Source organism: Ceratotherium simum, chromosome 31, assembly GCF_057802395.1.
Source record: "Ceratotherium simum simum isolate JZ-2026a chromosome 31, ASM5780239v1, whole genome shotgun sequence".
NCBI lineage: Eukaryota > Metazoa > Chordata > Mammalia > Perissodactyla > Rhinocerotidae > Ceratotherium > Ceratotherium simum.
In genome coordinates, this window is record NC_141930.1 from 6198917 (window position 1) to 6218415 (window position 19499).

The following is a 19499-nucleotide window of genomic DNA, read 5'->3' on the forward strand; positions in this document are numbered from 1 at the left end:
TATGCTTCTCTTTCCCTCAATACCTTTATCAATCTATGAGCAAGTCTTGTCTACTCTACCTTGAAATCATATTTCAAATCCTTGCACTTTGCTCTGTCCTTACTACCATCACTCTAGTCCAAGGCATAACCATACCTTGCTTGGCCAATGCAAGAGACCTGTGACTGGGCTTCCTAAGTTTACTTATGGCCCCTTCTAGTACATTCTTCACATGACAGTCAAAAAATATAAATTAAATAAAATATTGCCACTTCCTACTTACAACTTCTTATTTTGGCTCATACGTAATTCTTATAACTACAAGATTTATCCCCACTTGTGTCACTTCTCAATTTTCTCACCTATTATCTACTTCTCTCCTGACACGCTGACCTTTTTTTGGCTCCTCACATGCAACAAGCTCATCTGTAGATTTAGGGTGTTTGCAATAAACTGCCCCCTCCTCTCAGCATGTTCTTCTACCTGATCTTTGTATAGTTGCCTTCTGATCAATCAATTCCATGCTTCAATGTTACTTTTTCAAAGAGGCCTTTCCTAGCCTCCCAATTCAAAGTGACCACACAAACACTTTCTATCACATCATCCCATTAAATTTTTCTCTGTAACACTTACCACCATTTTAATATTAGTATGTACTTATTACTGACTGAGTCTTGATTGTCTCTCTGTTTCCCCATCAGCATGAGTCTAATCCAGATGAGCAAGGACCTGGCCTCTTTTGTTCACCCCTGTGTCATCAGAACAGCCTGATGTAGAATGAGTGCCCCATAAATAATTGTTTACTGAATCAATGACCTCAATTACCTTTCAGCAACAGAGCCTTCTTTTCTTTTCATCCTATAGTCCCCTTAAAACATGTAAAACTCAGAGGTAGTTCTGATATCTAATGTTTTATCTATCACAATACTTCCTATCATCAGAGTTAGCCAAACTACAATAGTTTTATTCTTGTTATCATTTTAGTATTTTCTTTTCTATGTCTGTTCAGGAAATCCATTTAATCCTCATTAAGGAAAAGTCATCCATAGTCAATGAATAATAACTGAGATCAAAGTAGATATATTCAATAACTTAAGCTCATAAATTAATAGATAGTAACTCAATATAGCAATGGCATTTTGAATGTGGGAAGCTGAAATATGGTAAAACAGCTTTAGACACAACACACGCCATCAGCACAATAACATTGCATTCATGGCTCAAAATAAATTAGCAAACAGAATGACTAGCAAGCCAAATGCAAAATAATGAGGAGGAGGGGAGAGGAAAAGGAAGAGAGGAAGAAGGGGAAAGATATTACAAAAAAAATTCAACTATAAATGAGAAAGAAAAAATCGTCATGGGCAGTTGGAATGTGTCCAAGTATCATAATCCCTGTTCCAATGGTTTCCAAATCAGAAACACCAGGGAAGCATTTTAGAAATACAGTCTCAAGTCCGAGTCACCGATATTCATATTTCAAAGGCTTGGAGTGGAGACCTAGAATCTATATTTTTAACAACTATCCCATGCTATTCTGAGTTTGAAAACCACTGATTTAGTCCTACAACCTGCATTTTGCAGATGAAGAAGCAAAGATCCACAAAAATTCTTGATACCTATCCCACTAACCAGCGAAGATTAAGTTCCCATACATTTTTTTGGATACTAAAAGATCACTCTATAAGAGTTTTAAATACTCCAGAAAAATAGATGAAGGAACTGGGCCGGTGGTGTGATTAATAAGCACACCTGAATGTATCCTATGGACATACTCCCCAAGGAGTGCTTCACTGTTTAAAAGCACCTCACATGAAGCAAGTGCCATTCTATAACTTAAATTTTCGTTTTGATTACTTGGGCTCAAAGTAGAAAATCAAGTAGAGAGAAATCATAGAGGCTAGTTATAGAGCTATTGTAGAAATTAAGAAAGAAGTGGCCGTATCTTGGATTCATGGGAGCACTGTATGAGGTCACAGAGGTGAGTCCAGCATAACTCCAGTGGGATCCAGTCACACAGACTGCAGCATGAATGGTGCACCTGAAATGGTAAGGTGAAACAAACCTGTGGGCTAAGGTGATGGAGGGAGGAAGGGAGAAAGAGAAAGAGGTAAAGAGTTGAAATTAAGATATATTTAGACATAAAATGCATCTAACAGAAATATAAGTAAATCATGAGTTTATGTGAATTTTTAGTTACATAGTTGACATTTCTAATATTACATATTCTTAGGATTATATTCTCTAAATTTCTTTGTTATCCTTTACACACATCATATCTTGCATACTTGATTTGTAGACCATGAAATAAAGAAAGAAGAGAACGTCTACTTATTAAAAGGATTTATGCTCCTTTTTGAATAAATGTCCTACACATTTTCCAGTGATTCCTATAAAAATAAAGATACTCTACCATCTTAATTTCTAAAATAGCTCAAAAAGAAAGTTCTTAGTCATGAACAAATAAACTGATGAGTAAACAGTATAAAATGATCAAATATTTCAGAAAAATATCTTTCTTAAAGACTTTTTTATCAGAAAAGTACTATTTGCCATTTATCTCTTTGCTTAATTCCAAATCACCATTAAGTGTTTTTTTTTCTACTTAACTTGATTTGACAAAGAAAAGAAACTAATAATATGAAGAACAGTCTCCTTAAAAAAAAGAAAAACTTAAGAATCTGGTATCAGTGTTCAGAAAGTCAGAAAAGCAAGAAAAAAAGTTGTTACATTGAAACCAACACCTAAGTTAATTTTGTTTATGGTCTCTCTGCTAATTAGACTAGCTAAAAGAGAAGCTCCAAATTTAGTATACATAATGCAGCATTTGCAGTGTCTAATTTAGTATCTCTAGGAAAAACAACAATCAAGTTTGCATGCATTGATTTTTTTTCCACTAAAATCTCATGTAGTTTATTGTTCATGACTTAATTTTCCATAGTTCTATAACTTTAATAAAACCTAACTCAATTAAGGAAGTTTAAATTTATTCCAAATCAGCTTGCAACACTTGCAAAAAAAAACTTTAGCAGAAAAAAGCTAACAAGGGCAAAAGTTACCTTGTAAGAAGACCTTTTGGTTGTTAATTTAAACTTTTTAATAGGCAAATTAAAGGTCATTTGTAAAATAAAGGACCAAGTAAAATTTCTGATGCTTGTGAGAATGAGCAAGTGTTATAAACAACTAGTTAATGAAACATTCTTATGGAAAGAATGGATTAAGTTCACACTTTATGCTAACAACTACAGGTTCAAAGAGGGGCCGTACTAGTTATACATTTGACAGTATTATTATCCACCCAGTCGGCCAACCACAAACCCAGGTCAGAGTTCACTCAAAAGAACACTGACTGGACTCTGGACCAAGATTGCGACATAAGAACATCCTGAATGTCCCTCTTCCCATGCACGCAGGAAATGTACAATTCCCTCTGAGAGAAACCAGAAATTAGCTGAGGGACTCCTACTCACGGGGCAAAAAAGAAAATATGTATATCAAAATGGTTAGGAAAGGCTGAGATCATCTCTAGCCATCACCCCACCCCTGGGGACAGCCAATCTGGATGGAACCCTCAACTCCCAGCTTCTCCCAGAGGAGAGAGTTTGGACCACACATCTAGTGCCTCGGTGTCAACTGCCCCACCTGAGGGATGGACCCTAAGCACCTAGCTCGGAAAGCCAGTGAGGCTTGTGCTCACAAGTCCCACAGGACTACAGCAAACAAAGATGCAGTCCTTACTGGGCCTGCAAGCAGGGCTGCAGCTATCCCTGCAGGGCTCAGCGCAGAGGGAGCAGGCAAAAGTCCACATCTTCCAGTTTCTCCCTGGAAGAGGTTTGACTGCATACTTTACAAGCTGCTGCCTGAAGGTCTGACTTCTAATTAGCATGCATCAGGGCTGACTACAATCTCCCCTGAGCCTGGAGGAGCCAGTGGGGACCTCCCCTGCCTTCTTCCTTCAGCTGATGCCAACAATAAAACCAAGTCACCAGCATCCCCCTGGAAGTAGCTTGTTCAAACATCTAGGGCCCTAACTATTAAAGCTGCTGCCTGAGGAACAAGCCCCCAGATCACTTAGCTCTAATAGCCAAGAGGGCTCAGCATTCAGGAGTCTCACGAGACAATAGCAAATGAAGAAATACTTGCTAATGAGCAAGCAAGCAAGCTCTTGGCCGCAGTGGCTCCAGGGCTCAGCACAGAGGGAGCAGGCAAAAACTCTTCTCTGACTTTCCCCCCTGTAAGGGACTTAACTACATTCCTGTAGACGGCCGTCTTCTTCCGGTGTCTTCACAGTCTTCCCTCTGTGTCTGTCTGTGTCCTAATCTCTTCTTATAAAGACATGGGTCATGGTCATAATGGATTAGGGCCCATCCTACCAACCTCATTTAATTTTAGTTACCTCTTTAAACACCCTATCTCCAAATACAGTCACATTCTGAGACACTAGGGTTTAGGACTTCAACATGTGAATTTGAGAAGGGACGCATTTCAGGCCATAACACCATCTGAAGCTCTCTTCCATGCTCCTACTCCCACGGTCCTAGTTGAGACCTGTCTCCTGAGGTCTATCCTGGAATCTCAACCCCAGGCTGCCTGCGCTCTATCTCCTACACTGCCCTCATTCTTGCTTGAGCTCTACCAAGATTTTAAAATACGATAAAATTAGACCCCTTCGAATATGTTGCCCAAGGGTCAGCTCTTGTCTGGAAAACAAATATGTTGATAAAGTATGCTCTAAAAGCTTTTAAAAGTCTGCAAGCCAAAACAAAACAAAATCATTAGTCCTAGGGGTTAGTGCAGGAAAATATAATAAATGTACTTTTATTAAATGCTAGTTGAGACATTAGAAAAATTTCATGTATACCAAACACCACACCTATGCTTATGTTGATGCTTTGTACTCAGTAGACATTTCATTTCTTACCTATGAAATTTGTAAAAATTTAAACAAATTATATTAGCCGCTACAGATAAGGATGAGCTCTTCTATTTTGCTTACTGCTATATCCCAGGGCCCAGAATCTACATAAAATTATCAAACACTACATTTCAGATAGGAGTGATAATGATATAGCACTTTGGAAAGTAATTTCTTCACATAAATTCAAAGCTTTAAAAATATTTATTGAGCCAGTAATTCCAATAAGATTCTAACTTAAGGACATTATTCTAAATATGGAAATCTTCTGCAGGAAGATATTTCTTTCTGCATAAAAGTGTAACCCTGAGAAGATCATTTACATGTGTTTATAAGCGGGTCAAATCTTGAATAAAATAACAATAAAAATAATGGCTTAATAATGGGCCACTTACTATGTGTCACACATTAAGCTGAGTGTTTTACAAATATTACCCAATTTAATCACCACAACAACACCATAAATTAAATATTATTATTCCTATTTTTATAGATGGAGAAACTGAGACTTAAGATTAAGTAGCTTGTCCAAATTTAAGCCACTATTCAGTGATGGAGCCAATGTACAAACTGCAAAATGTAATTGATATTAGGATTCATTGCCCCCATTTCTGATATTTTTCAAGTCTGTATTCCCTTCAAGTCTACATTATTCTCATTCTTTCCCTCTCTCTCACTCAGAACTTAAGAATTTAAGTAAGTGTAGCATCCTTTCCAAGAGTCTTTAAATTTAAAAGAAGACAGCTGAAGGAAACAACGATTAACCAATATCAGTGGCTCTCAAAGTGTCAGCTAGGAACCCATGAGAGTCCCTGAGATCTTTTCAGGAGACCTATGAGGTCAAAACTTATTTCATAACAAATCCAAGATATTCATTGCTTGTTTCACTCTCATTATTTTACAATTGTATAATAGAGTTTTCCAGAAGCTACCTGATAGGTGTTATCTCAACAGACTGAATGCAGAAACAGATAAGAGAATCTAGCTGTCTTCTATGAAGCCAGACATTAATCAGATTTACAAAAATGGGGGGGGTGGGGATGCCACTGTTCTCATTATTATTATTATTATTTTTTTAGTCTTGGAAAATGTAGTTCTTTTCATGATAGCATTATGTTAACATGTAATGGTCTTATTATAATATTTAAAATTTTTTTCTTTTAAATTTTAGTACAGCAATATCAATAGATATAACTCACATAAACCAGAGCTCTCTGGGGTCCCCAGTCATTTTTAAAAGTGTGAAAGTGTCCTGAGACCAAAAAGTTTGAAAATCATTGACATAAATTACTCAGTAATAATGAAATCCCTGTTAGTGGCTCCAGGTTAGCCAAGAAAACATTTTGGAGGATGTGACATTTCTAGCAGGTTCGATCTGTTCCACAGACGTGGAAAGCTACTCGACCCAAGTTTGCTTTTTAAAATTATATCCACCTCCAATATACAGGGACTAACAACTCATTTGTCTTTAAACCTAATAAACATTTTTTGGGCACCTACATGAATCAAGTATTTAACACAATCAATATTTGGCAGTGCTGAGACATCAACCTAAGTTTTCTTATTCCAGGTCAATTGCTCTTTCCCCTAGGTTGCCACTAAATAATGTTTTAAAGCAATCGATATAAACACACCCAAGAAGGAACATCACCACCCACTGTGCCAGTATGCTCTCTCTCTCTCTCTGTCTCTCTCACACACAAACACACAAACAACACTCACACACAAACACACACACACCCTTCCTTAATAGGAACTGACAGAGTTAGATTCACATTTTCTGAGATAAAAAGAGAAATCACTGTTCAACTTTTGTTCTCCTGTGGCAAAATAGTCCCTTGATTATAACAATGACAGAAAAGGCTCTTGCTTCATTTCCATTGATAATAGCATTATTGAGCTATTAAGCTCTCCCCTGCATCACTTACTATTCTTGATGTTTTCCATTCAGTATCTCAATCCTTGCAATAACCTGTGAGCTAAGTATTACTATCTCCGTTTTACAAATGAGGAGACTAATGCTCAGAAAGAGTAAATAACTTGTCCAGGTCACACAGCTATTACATTACAGATATGGGATTCATACCGAAATTTCTCTATGTGTAATGCCTCAGATTCTTAACCAGCTCTTTACTCTCCTTTGTAATCTTTATTATTAATTCTCTATGTGATGTGTGAAAAGGGATTACTTGCTTGGCTGTCACATGGTTTGATAGCCCAGAGTAAAGGTAGTGGCTGGATATGGTGATATGGTGCACAAAGGCATGGGGAAAACCAAGTTTTATTCCTATTATCTACTTGCTGACTTTTCAGATAGTTTTAGTTCCTACTGTGTTATGGTTCCTCAAAGGTTTAAACAACAGGTCATGAAGCAAACGAAATGATTCATAGCAGTACTTATTCACCCAGCTATTCTGAGTTCAGTAAAAAATAATAAACTGACTCCCTTTTTTTAATGTTAACTTAGACACTAGAGAGAGCTTGTGCAATGTAGAGAGTATGGAAAGAAATATGGACACTGGCAAATACAGTTAATTGAACATTTTATAGAACATTGAGAGAGTTCAGGGAAAGTGCATTTCCCATTTTTTATCTTCCCATGTTTAATGAAAATCCACCTATTATGACTGCATAGAAAAAGAGGAAATAAAAGAGAATTATCATTTTTATTTCTACTTAGTAGCTCATCCAAGCATTTGAATCTGCTGGATCTAGAGGCAATACATGCAGAGAGTCCATTGAAAGAGACAGGAGAAAGCATATACATCTGCCTTCAACCTTCCTCTCCCAGACTAAAACCTTCCCTTCCCTGACCACACAGTCTAGCCTTAAAGTAAATTTTGAAATAGACAAAAATTTCCTTCAACTCCAGGGACTCCTGTTTTGTGCTTTATCCCTCTTACCTTTCCAGTGGGGCGCCCCACCCCATTCTCCCTTGGGTATCTGGTGCCCAAATGAACTAAAAAATGTACTTGATCAGCTTTGGTGGAATATGGTACCAGTGTCTGATACCATTTATATTTCATTGATGATAAAAATCCATAAGTTAGAAGAATAAAGCCTTAGGATGAAATTTCAGGAAACGTGATTATTGATTAGCAGCTGCATTTTTGAAAAGCAAGTCCAGCCATATTGCTACCTTTTAAACCTAATCATTACATTTTTAAACCAAATTTTCAGTAGCAAAGTGTTTATAAATCCTGATGTTATTTTCTGCATATTCACTTTCTGATAATTATATGTCTTCCATGAAACGTTTTAAAGGACATTTTGTTTAAATTTTTTATAGCTTATACATATAGGAAAAAGGGAAAGAAAACGGAAGGAACAGGAGTCGTCCAAGGGAAGGAAGAGAGAAAAACTGAGTTTTTATAAAGAAATGATGCTTTCAAGGGACTTCACTATTAGAACATCGAAGGCTACCACTCTTCCTCCATGGGTCCCCATGTCCTAAAAGAAAAACAAGGGTAAAAACCCAATAGGCAGAGCTCCTATTGGCTAGAATAATATTCTGGATGTCAGACCATAATGCAAGAGCACACGTATAAAATTATGGAAAAGGCATATTATACTGACAGGACTCTGGCAACCAACATGCATGAAATGTTACACGTAAAAGGAATCTCAGAGAGTATTATAAGGGAGGAAGAAATTTTCCTCTACCCTTTTAGATTTTTCTGGCTGGTCTAAGAATTAAATTGACATGAGACCGAATAACAGGAGAAAAATCAAACAAAGTTTATCCTAATAGCAACTGAAACCAAAAGACACAAGATCCAGAAAATTCACTCACAAAAATAGTCTAAGGAAGCAAAGACCTTCATTGCATAGGCGGTAAGGATGGTTTTGTGCTCCAGGCTCCCACAGGGATTTTTCCAGCACTAACAAGCAACAAGGGTTGAGACAGCAAAGATCCCTTATGGAATGGGACCCTTTATGACAAACTTCACTGAGAGCTGACACAGCCGGACAAAGACAGTGCATCTCGGAACCCCAGTCAATTCAACTGGTCACCAAGATGCATGCCGGTGTGTGCATCCTCTGGATGGCGGAGATCAGAAAGGATATTCTCACAAAGCCAAGCTCTCAAGACCTATAATAAGACAAAAGAAAACCTCATCCTTTTTTTTTTTTTTTTTTTTTCTTATTTGCACATAACAGCTTTAGCTAAGCTTTGGGTCTCTTGGTGCCAAATTAATACCAAAGAGGGATGTGCTGTGGAGTGGGAGATTGTGTATGGGTTTTACAGTGTACCTCATTCCACAGATGTTTCCTTGAGGTTAGTGGGTGACCTAGTGTCCATCTAACCTGTTCCATGACCAACTTATCCTATCATGGGAGTCTTCTCAAGGTGGTGAGCACCCTAATGGCTCTTAAATGCTCCACCCATGCCCACCAACTTTGCAGCCTTGGCTTTCAAGATGTCCCTCAGCAATATCTTTTACCTCGTGTGCATATTAACCCACAACAAAGTTTCTGACCAGACTGCAGGGCTGGCCCAAACCACAGGTTTATAGGGCCTATGCCTGTGTCCTGCCCTATGGTTTTTCCTTTCTATGACAAATGACACAAAAGACAGAGACAAGGAAAAACGGTGACCATCTCTGGGAGGAGAAGGATCAATAAAAACCAAAAAGTACTCTACCAAATTTCCCAGTCACTAAGTCCAAAAAATTGTCTTCACAAATATTTTCTCCTGCTAATCCAAATTTAGAAAAGGAAAAAACCCACCACTCTCACTTCCATTGGACCCTGCAGGCAGAGATCTGGGAGACTGACATGGTAAGAACTTTTACCTCTTACCGGTTCTTGTCAGAGGTCCAGCATCTCTCAGCTGCAGCAGTTCCAGAGCAAGCTGTGTCCAGCCAGTTAAGTTGTCTCCCATCCTCATCGCAACTGTAGGAGAGGAAGAAATTTTCCTCTACACTTCTAGGTTCTTCTGGCTAGTCTAAGAATTAAATTGACATGAGACAGAATAACAGGAGAAAATAAAACAAGTTTAGTAACATGTATACTTGGGAGAAACTCAGGAAAACTGAGTAGCTCACCAAAATGGCCAAAGCCACCACCTTAAATACCCTCTTTAGTTAAAGACAAAAGAGGATGCTGGGGGTAGTGATTTGGGACTTCAAAAGGGAGTAAGGCAATTCACATGGAGATAGAAAAGCAAATGATTGGTAAACAGATGGTTGCCCTGCCTTGTAAAGACAATGGGACATGGAGAGGACTTTGATCAAATGGGCCTTGCTAGGTTCCTCCCTGTTGACTATACCTAGTTCATATTGTATTATAGATATCTATGGTGATAGCTCCTACGTGGAACAGGCCTTCTATCTTAAATTCTTTTAAGTAGTTAAGGGGAAGGCCAAAGTTTCTTCCTGAGTCTTTTGTTCTTAAAAATAAGCCAAAGAGACACATTTTGGGGTAGCAAATTCTGCTCTCCTACAGTATTCTTATCCCATCCTCAAAATTACCATTGAAAGGAGGAAGAAAGGAAGGAATGGAAGGTGAGAGAGAGGAGGGAGTAGAAAGAAAGGGAGGAAGGAAGGAAGGAAGGAAGGGAGGGAGGGAGGGAGGGAAAGACAGAAAGAAAGACAAGAAAGAAAGACAGAAAGAGAAAGAAAGAAGTCAAAGGCAGGAAGGCAGAAAGAAAGAAAGAGAAAGAAAGAAAGGGAAGGAGGGAGGGAAGAAAAGAAAAAAGAAAGAAAGAAAAGAAGGAAGGAAGGAAGGAAGGGAGAGAGGAGGGAGAGAGAGAGAGGAGGAAGGGAGGGAGGGAGGGAGAGAGAGAGAGGAGAGGAAGGGAGGGAGGGAGGGAGAGAGAGAGGAGGAGGAGAGAGAGGGAGGAAGGGAGGGAGGGAGGAAGGGAGGGAGGGAGGGAGGGAGGGAGGGGGACAGAGAGAGAGAAAGAGAGAAAGAAAGGAAGAAAGAAAGAAAGGAAAGAACGAAAAAGAAAAAAAAGAGTAAACTAACTAAAGCTGAAAATGCTAAAGATTTGTTCAAGAACAAAGAGCTAGAGAGTTGCTGAGTCAATTCTAGAATCTCCATTTCATTCCCAGTTCAGAAATTTTTTTCCACAGCTCCACTAGGATTCACTCTGTTTCAGTGACTTGGATTTAAACCCACTCATTTCTAGATGCATTCTCTGGAGAAGTTTAGTAGGCACCATGTCCCCATATGTTCTCTTACTACCTTTTTTTTTTTCGTAACCAAATAAGGCATCTGCATCTCTGTGATGTTTGATTTCCAAGTAGAAATTAAACATTCAATACTACATGATCTGGTCATTCTTTTGCTTACTCTCAGATCCATTTTCTGCCCTTCTGTTTCTCTGTTCTGCGTATTGGGGGAATTAACCCCATAAACAACACAGACACCCTTCCCAACTGATTTCCACCTAAAGTTGACTAACGGAAGGCAAATGCAGGAGAATGGAGAGTGAGAGGAAGGGAGAAACAACCTTGTTTCCACTGGTGCCCTCCTTCCCACAGCCTAGAGTGGCATCTATAACTACATCTCCCTATGGCTCCAGCCCACTCAGAACAGCTCATTCCTTCACAGACCCAGCTCCCACGGGACAGCCCTCACCACAGCTCTGGCTTTCACCTAGATCCCCAGGTTTGGGAGCTCTTGTAACAACATCTCCTCCTGCTGTCCCCTAGGCATCGTTGGTAATGATTTCTTCCTGTTGCTAATATTAACTGACTTGCCATCTCTTGTTTGGCTTCTCAGATCATCATCGTCTGTGTGACTATGTTCTTGTATCAAACTCTCTGAAATGCCTAGAGAGTTTGCTGCTTCTTGACTGGACCCTCATGCATCTCAGTTGCAGAGCTAAAGTCTTGTCCCTTTAAAAGATACTTCTTTCTTAGCCACTGATGTCCTCTCATTCTTTCATACTCTTTCCTAGCCCATCAGTCCCCAAAGCCAAGAACTCACATAAGAGGAGGTTTGTGGAGAAAGAAGGAAGATGGATACTTGATTTGAGCAGCATGGTGCTCCTCTATTTCTTTTATGGGCTACTTTATACATGACTACAGCCCAAGAAGAGCTCGATGTAATCAGAATAATCGATGAAAGTTAATATTTAGTCTACTAGTGTCTCCAATGCTCCCCTCGACACACACACACACATTCCCATATCCATTTAGAATAATCACTATTTCACAAAGTTGGAAAAAACTCTGACTTTGCATTCATATCTTATTTTATTTGAAACTAGCACCATAAACCTGGTGTTTGACAAACTACAAGCCAGAAAACCGTATACATATGCCAACTTTAAGATGATATATGTAAACTAAGACTATACAGTAAGATTGATTACGCATTGATTATTTGTCTTACAAAATGATTCATCATGTTACTCCTTCAAGTATCAAACATCTCTAGCGTATTTAAAATGTGATTTGATTACCAAAACTTATATTATGCTAGCAAACATTTCTTACCATGAGAAAAAAAAATCAACATATGAAATTTCACTATATTTCAATTTATTAGGGCCCAGTTTCCTTCAGCTCAGAGTGCTGAAGTCTACAATGGAGACCGTCCTGCTGAAAATATTACTCAAGTTAATATAGACTAAATAGTTGAGTATTTGGATTTTGTTCTACTTTGGAGCATTTGCTTTATGGGGTTTCCTTTAAAATAATGGAGATTTACACCACGGAAGTTTAAAGGAGGAGGTGCTTTAGAATATTTGGGGTGCCATGAAATCTGGAGAGCAAAGATAGGACCTAAAGATCAGATTCAGGGAACCCCATTAGAAAAGTGTTTTCCTTCGCACCAAGGAGGCAGTCATAGGAAGCTACAGCTGAAAATATTTGCCTTCTCATTATAATAAGCTTCCAGAAACCCTCCACTCCTGCATGCCAGAGTGGCACAGCTTGGGGTTACTTGTTCTGAACCCCTACAGCATCAGTATTTGAGGTGCATTCAAAAGTGAAAGAGCTATGGCTTGGAGAATAATTTATTCTAATTCCGTTGGTTCACCAGAGAAAGATGCGCTTACTGAATGATGACTCAGCAAGTCTGTGGACACACGTAGAGATCTATGTTCTTTTTGTTTGTTTGTTTGTCACTTTATAAGTTACAGAGTTTTTAAAGGTTTGAATTCACAAACACACATATACAGACATACACAATTATTCTATAAGTCAGTTCAACTTTCTGATGAAATTTACCTAGGTCAAAATTTGGTTTACAAAATACAAGATATAATTTTATTTTTTATTGCTTTTACTCCCCCGTCAATATTTAAGTGCTAAAAACTCTGATTTTGGTTATTTCTGCATCATTTTCCACTTACTTTTCAAAGGTTAATAACTTTGTTAATTATTTTCAAATAGAAAGATGCAACACTAGAAATAGTAACATTAGAGAGCAGGCTTGGCACTTGGAGATATTCATGATAATAAGAAAGATCTAATCATTCTCTAGTTTTAACCCTACAGCTCTATCAATGAATTTAACAGCAAAAGAAATGATAGTCCTAACCCAACCACAATTTGTAAGTTGATAGTAAGTAAATTTAAACCCAGCAAGATTTCTTTACAAGCTTATTTATAGCATTGATTTTATTGACTTCAGGGGAAGTCAAATGAGCCTAAATCTTGTGTCTTTTACGTGAAAGCCCTGCACCATAACTACAGAGGGCCAACTTACAACAATATTTACACTCCCAAAGAAGGAAATTTTAAAATCAAATCACCAGAGTGCTTTTGTCAACAGCTAAGGGGAGGAGGTGCGACCAGGGAACCAGGCAAAGAAAGGGTCACTGAGGGTCTGGTCAACAACTAACATGGTCTGTCAAATGTTTTTCAGACAAGAAGAAACTATGTGTTCTCTTTTGCAGAGGTTGCTGCCTCCATTTTGCAGATGTTGCTATCTTGCAGAGAAACTTACATGTTTGCACCAAGACCCTTGCAAAACGTTCCAGGCCCAAGTGTCCTAAAGTTACCTTAAATTCATTAGCATCTTAAATTCGCCTCCTCTGGGAGGGTCCAAACAGCCATTTATAGATCATGCAATGTATGTAATAGCATGTTTACCTGCTACACCTGTGCCCTAAATGAATACAGTTGTTACAAATAAACCTTGTATCTTCTGCTCTGTTGTGTATAAAGTCTCCATCAGCCCTGAGCTCAGAGAGACACTGCATTGGGAGCTATCACAGGTGTTCTCCTTGCTTGTGCAAGCAATAAACCTTTTCTTCACCTACCTCTGCTTTGGCTGAGATTTTCGGCTCCATGCTCACCAACAGACAAACCCACTGAGTTCAATTACAGAGGAGTTTGGAGTAATACAATGAAAATTACAATCAAGTAAATAAAGTAAAATTGCTTAAAGTTTCCTTCCAAGTCAACTTCAAAATTATCTTGGAAAGTAGAATTCACGTAGTAGGAGGAAATGGTTAAAGATCTCAGATGAGGAATAGCCAATCTGATGACTTATCAGATGTCCCAGGCATGTTAATATTCTTACTATATATATTAAAACAATTTGTTAGGCAAGAATACAGAATGATGAAACAATTATGTAGATCATGGTACACTATTTCTAGTGATGATGTCTATAAAAACGTAGAATTTTAAGGTAATCAACAGTAAAATAAGTGTTAAACAACTTTTCAACAATCCATCTGATGGTTTTTACAAGAAGGAACACTATTGACTGGGAAAAAATAACAGGCGAATTTGAATGGAGTCAAATTTATGACAGTCACAACCACAGGAAAGTTAGCTTGGATCAAATTCATGAGACACCCAGCAGCTACAATGTCATATACTGAGAACTATGAACAATTTAACTCAAATAATTTGCTTCTAGATCATCTCAGTGTGTTCAATAACGTTGAACTCAATAACATGGTAGAGATGGTAAATATGAGAGCAAAGAACTGATTTAAATACTCTATGTATGTTCATCTATATACAAAACATAAGAGGTGAATACTAAGGATTGTTCTACTACACAGATTTTTCCTAGGATTCACAAAGGCAGTGTTCAGAGGCTTCTAATTTATTGCTAAAGTGTACTATTTTTTCTGTTGGAGGAAACAAAAAATGTAATGACAAAGTTATTAACTCATTTATATCCTTAATAATAGAGTAATTCTTAAAGCCAGTGTAGCAATCAAATATTCTCCCAAGACTGAATGCTTAAACACTGCCATGCAAAACTATGAATATTTTTACTGCAAAACACATGATTACTAGAGCAAAAATGAAGTTGAAGAATTTGACAAAGAGAGTTGATTGCAGGCACTATAAGTTGCTTGAGCCAGTATTAATGATAAAATTAAGAATCTTATTTTCATTAAAAAATCCCTTTGACATTATTTTTCCTAGAACAAAAAAAAAGCTAGAGCTCAAATAATTTTTCAGTTCACCATATAAAAAGTTGGTCTGATGTCTCAATCAGATGATAAGTATATAGAAATTTCCACTAAGAATAGTTTTAAAACTTTGCACCACACCACCTTTTTAGGAGCATTCTGGGTGTGTCCTCTTCAGTGATCTAAGGGTGAACCAGTTGTTATTTGTATCTGTACTTTTATGGAAGTCTAGATTAATGTAAAAAAAATTGCATCAATGGTGAATTTAAAATGTGGCTTCGTCTCTTTATAATTCAGCCTAACAATCATAATGTGATAGATCAGCATAGAATTGGATCTACAATGAAGTATCAAAACTAGGTAAAGGACGATTATTTATCCTAATGGAGAATAATCAAATATTGCTTTATATTGAAACATATATGAATATATTTTAGAGTAGAACTAAACTAATGATGCTTAATATGAAAGAAAGCACTTCAAATAAGTATGTCCTTGTGTTGAGCTATTTCAGGCTATGCCCTCAGATGCTGCCTTCCACCCTTATATTTCTTTGACCGTGAGGAGATGTTTTTGTCAAAGCTTGTGAAACATTAGTGCAGTAGATACAAATTTGGATTAATTAATATCCTACATTATTGACTAGTTCTGTGACTTTGGAAATATGATTTAACTTCTCAGATTCTCAATTTATTCATCTTCAAAAATAGATAATAACATTTAATTCATAGAAGTACTTTAACAACTAAATGTGACAGTAATATAAAAATCAAGATGACTTGTTCTGTGTGTTTATCAACATTCAACTGTGGGAGACAAGCATGGAGGGAAATCATGCCTGCAGAATACAGTGAGTGCTACATCAGAATGGCTTCTAAACTCTCTGAGAGCACCCAGGAGAAACGGCTGAATTTGACCGAGGATAAAGGAGAAGTTACATAGAAGATGCTACACACAACAAAGGATATGACCAGAGAAGTTGAGTAAAAGCATAAGTAACCAAATAAAGGGAGTCACACAATATAAATGGTGAGAGGATTTTCAGGAGGTGTTGGGGACAAAATGGCAGATGAGAATTACAGGTGAAGGTTGGGGCTAAATTAAAGAGGTCCTAATAAGGATGTTGACTTTACAGCATATAAAGTAGAGAGCGGAGAAAAGAGTGTATTGCTTTTGTTTTTTTTAGTGATATATAATTGACATATAACATTGTGTCAATTTAAGGTGTACAATGTGTTAATTTGATATATTTATGTATCACAACATAATTACCACCATCCTGTTAGCTAATGTCTGACACCTAACACCTAATCCTGTCACATAATTATCATTTCTTTTTTGTAGTGAGAACAATTATGATCTAGTCTCTTACCAACTTTGAATTTTATAATGCAGATTGTTGAATATAATGACTATGCTGTGCATCCTATTTCCAGGATTTATTTATCTACTACTTGGAAGTTTGTACCCTTAAACAACATTTATTGGGAAGAATATATTGCTTTTAGAAAGATACTCCTAGCAGCAGTCTGGAGCATGGTGTGACAAGAAGACACAGATGAAGGAAACTGCCACAGTAGTTCAATAGCCAAGAGAAGAAACGATGAGAAAATTATAACAGCACAATTTACATAATATGGAGTCAAAAAGACAGTTTTCTAAAATTTAGGAACATACAAAACATGAGGAAAAAAAGAAAAATGTATGAAAAAATGCACTAAATGCAAGCAAAGCTATATTCAGAGACAAATTTATAATAAGTATATTGTCTAACTTTTTAAAAATAAGCTAATCATTGACCTGGAGAAATTACAAAAATAATTAAGTTTTTAAAAATAAGAGTAAAAGTAAATTTGAAACAAAAGGAAAACAATAAATGAATCAAAGGGCTTATATTTTCTGTAAAAAAATATTGTTAATAAATCTCTAGAAAATCTGCTCAAGAATAAAAGATTGAAGTAAATAAATTAAACATGGAAAAAGGGATCTGCTAATAAATAAAAGGGCTGTTATTTTAAATTACCAGTGAATCAAATGCAAAGTTATATGTTAAGATATTTGAAAAGAAATTTGTGAAATAGATAATTTTCTGCAAAAAAAAATATTAAATTACAAAATTTACTCAAAGAAAAACAGCAACCTAAATAGAATAATATTCAGGTAAGAAAAGAAAAAATCTATCAAAATATAAATTTTTGAAAAAGCTTGGAAACAATTTTACTGAGATACCCCTTATGTATTAAAGTAATATGTAGTTTCAATTATTACTAAAAGTATAGCAAATTTTCAGTGGATAGATATCTAAAGATCAACAACTGGCAAACAAATAACAAGCATATTGAAAAGCGCAATGGAGAAGAAAGATTTCACTTATAATAGCTATCAAAAACAATATAAAATATCTGAGAATAATCCTAACAATAAATATGTGGTCCCATAGGAAGGAAGCTCCCAAACTTTCCTGAGAATAATCAAAGACCTAAATAAATCTTTCTAGAAGCATCTGATCTAGTACGACTAAAGATAACAAAGAATGAGTTAATTTTGCCAAATCTAACCAAGTAAAAATATTATTAGATTATTTGAAATGCATAGATTATTGAAAATGGAAAATAATTAGAAATAATAACGGTTAATAGTTACGTAGTGTTTACTATGCGCCACAGCACTTTTACATAGATAATCCATATAATCTTCATATCTATCCCTGAGATGCATAATATGCTTTTCTGCACTTTATGCAGGAGGGAAAAAAGAGCTCAGAAAAGGAAATTGCCTGAGATCACATAGCTCGTAGATTTTGGAACCAAGAATTGAATCCAGACAGCATGACTCCAAAATTCAAGCTCTAACCTGCTATGGTATTCAGCCTTTCAATCCCAAATGTCCAAAAATTGGAAACTGGTCAAATAAATTAGGATAGACATATATGTCTTTTAAAAATGGGAAATGCTTAGATACAATGTTAAGTGAAAAAAAGGAATAAATAGAACATTATAATAATATAATCCCAGTTATATTATTTTTGCCTGTGTGTGTAGGCCTGTATGTAGAAAGAATGCATTAAACGAAAAAAACTGGACAAAAATATACCAAATATGTTAACTGTGATTTGAGGTAAAATTATGTATTATTTTTATTTTTAATACATTCTGATTTTTCTGTAAGCAGCAAGTGCTACCTGTATAAGAAAATAAACAACAAAACTGAATTTTAAAAATAGGCATAAATAGTGACCATAGATTTAAAAAGATAAAAATTTGAATTAAAATAATATTTTACTTAACTGAGACATTCAGACATAGAAAGTTTCCCTCCTTTAACCTTTCCAAATTATATGAAATCAACTAAGAGCCAATGATGAAGCAAAGCTAAAATACCCCTCCTGCCTGATCCAACTCCCAACCATACCCCTCCCTCCTGCCCCCAAGCATATATGATACTACAGGCTAACAGGAATTAAAGTTTGATATATAAACAAGAAAACTGCAGAAAGTCACACATTTCAAATAGTATAAAAAGTCTGAGTCTTTTATTATTCAATTAGTATATAAGGATCAGCAAATTATGCTCCAATCTGTCCGATTAGACACTGTGCAATCCTAGACTCCACTGCAGGCTTTTTCTAGTACATTTCTCTAATGCAAGACATGAAAGAAAATAAAGCAAGCCAAAATCTTTTAGATTATTTTATACCTAAATGAAAATAACAAATAAGCTAAAATATTTTACCTTTTTATTCGAATACTAGAATCTCTTACTTTTTTTTGTTAAAAGTGCAATATTACTGAAATTCTTATCAAATGAACCCTCCAGGATGATGATTGATTTCAGCTCCCTTTCAGTATCCTTCCTGCCTCAGAAAACAACACCCCTCAAAAAAACATGGATGTTTAACCAAATAATGATCTGTTTGAGTATCTCTCTCAAAGTCCACATCTCCTAACTCAACAGGTCTCAAGTTGCACCTGGAAACACAAATTGTATTGCAGTAATGAAAATGTCAGCACAGGCCTCTATCTGCAGCCACAGCCACTTTCAGCTTTCAATTTTTATTTAAAAGGCTTAACTGGAAGTTTTTATTACTCCCAATTAGGCTTTTTAATTAAAAAGAAAAGTTGAAAGAGGCTGCAGGCAAATACTGCTGAAACCCATATCAGCATAAAATCAAAGGAAATAAAAACAAAATTACGCCGTGGTAAAACAGCAGTTAAAGGCACAGTTTTCAATAATGTTTACCTCTGGTCATATTTAATGTTGACGTGTGAT

General features: G+C 36.5%; 1 long non-coding RNA gene across 4 annotated transcripts in view; it reads right to left on the minus strand.

Annotated features, from left to right (window-relative positions):
- LOC147913009 (uncharacterized) overlaps window positions 1–19499 on the minus strand; it is a 94551-nt gene that overhangs the window by 37504 nt on the left and 37548 nt on the right. For 2 of the 4 annotated variants that reach the window (XR_015549216.1, XR_015549223.1), the window contains exon 3: window positions 9698–9842. The exons of 1 other annotated variant lie outside the window; for it this stretch is intronic. This is a non-coding gene — a long non-coding RNA (uncharacterized LOC147913009). Of the gene's footprint in view, window positions 1–9690; window positions 9843–19499 lie in introns of all 4 variants that reach the window. One more of the 4 variants, XR_015549217.1, reaches the window with a different exon arrangement.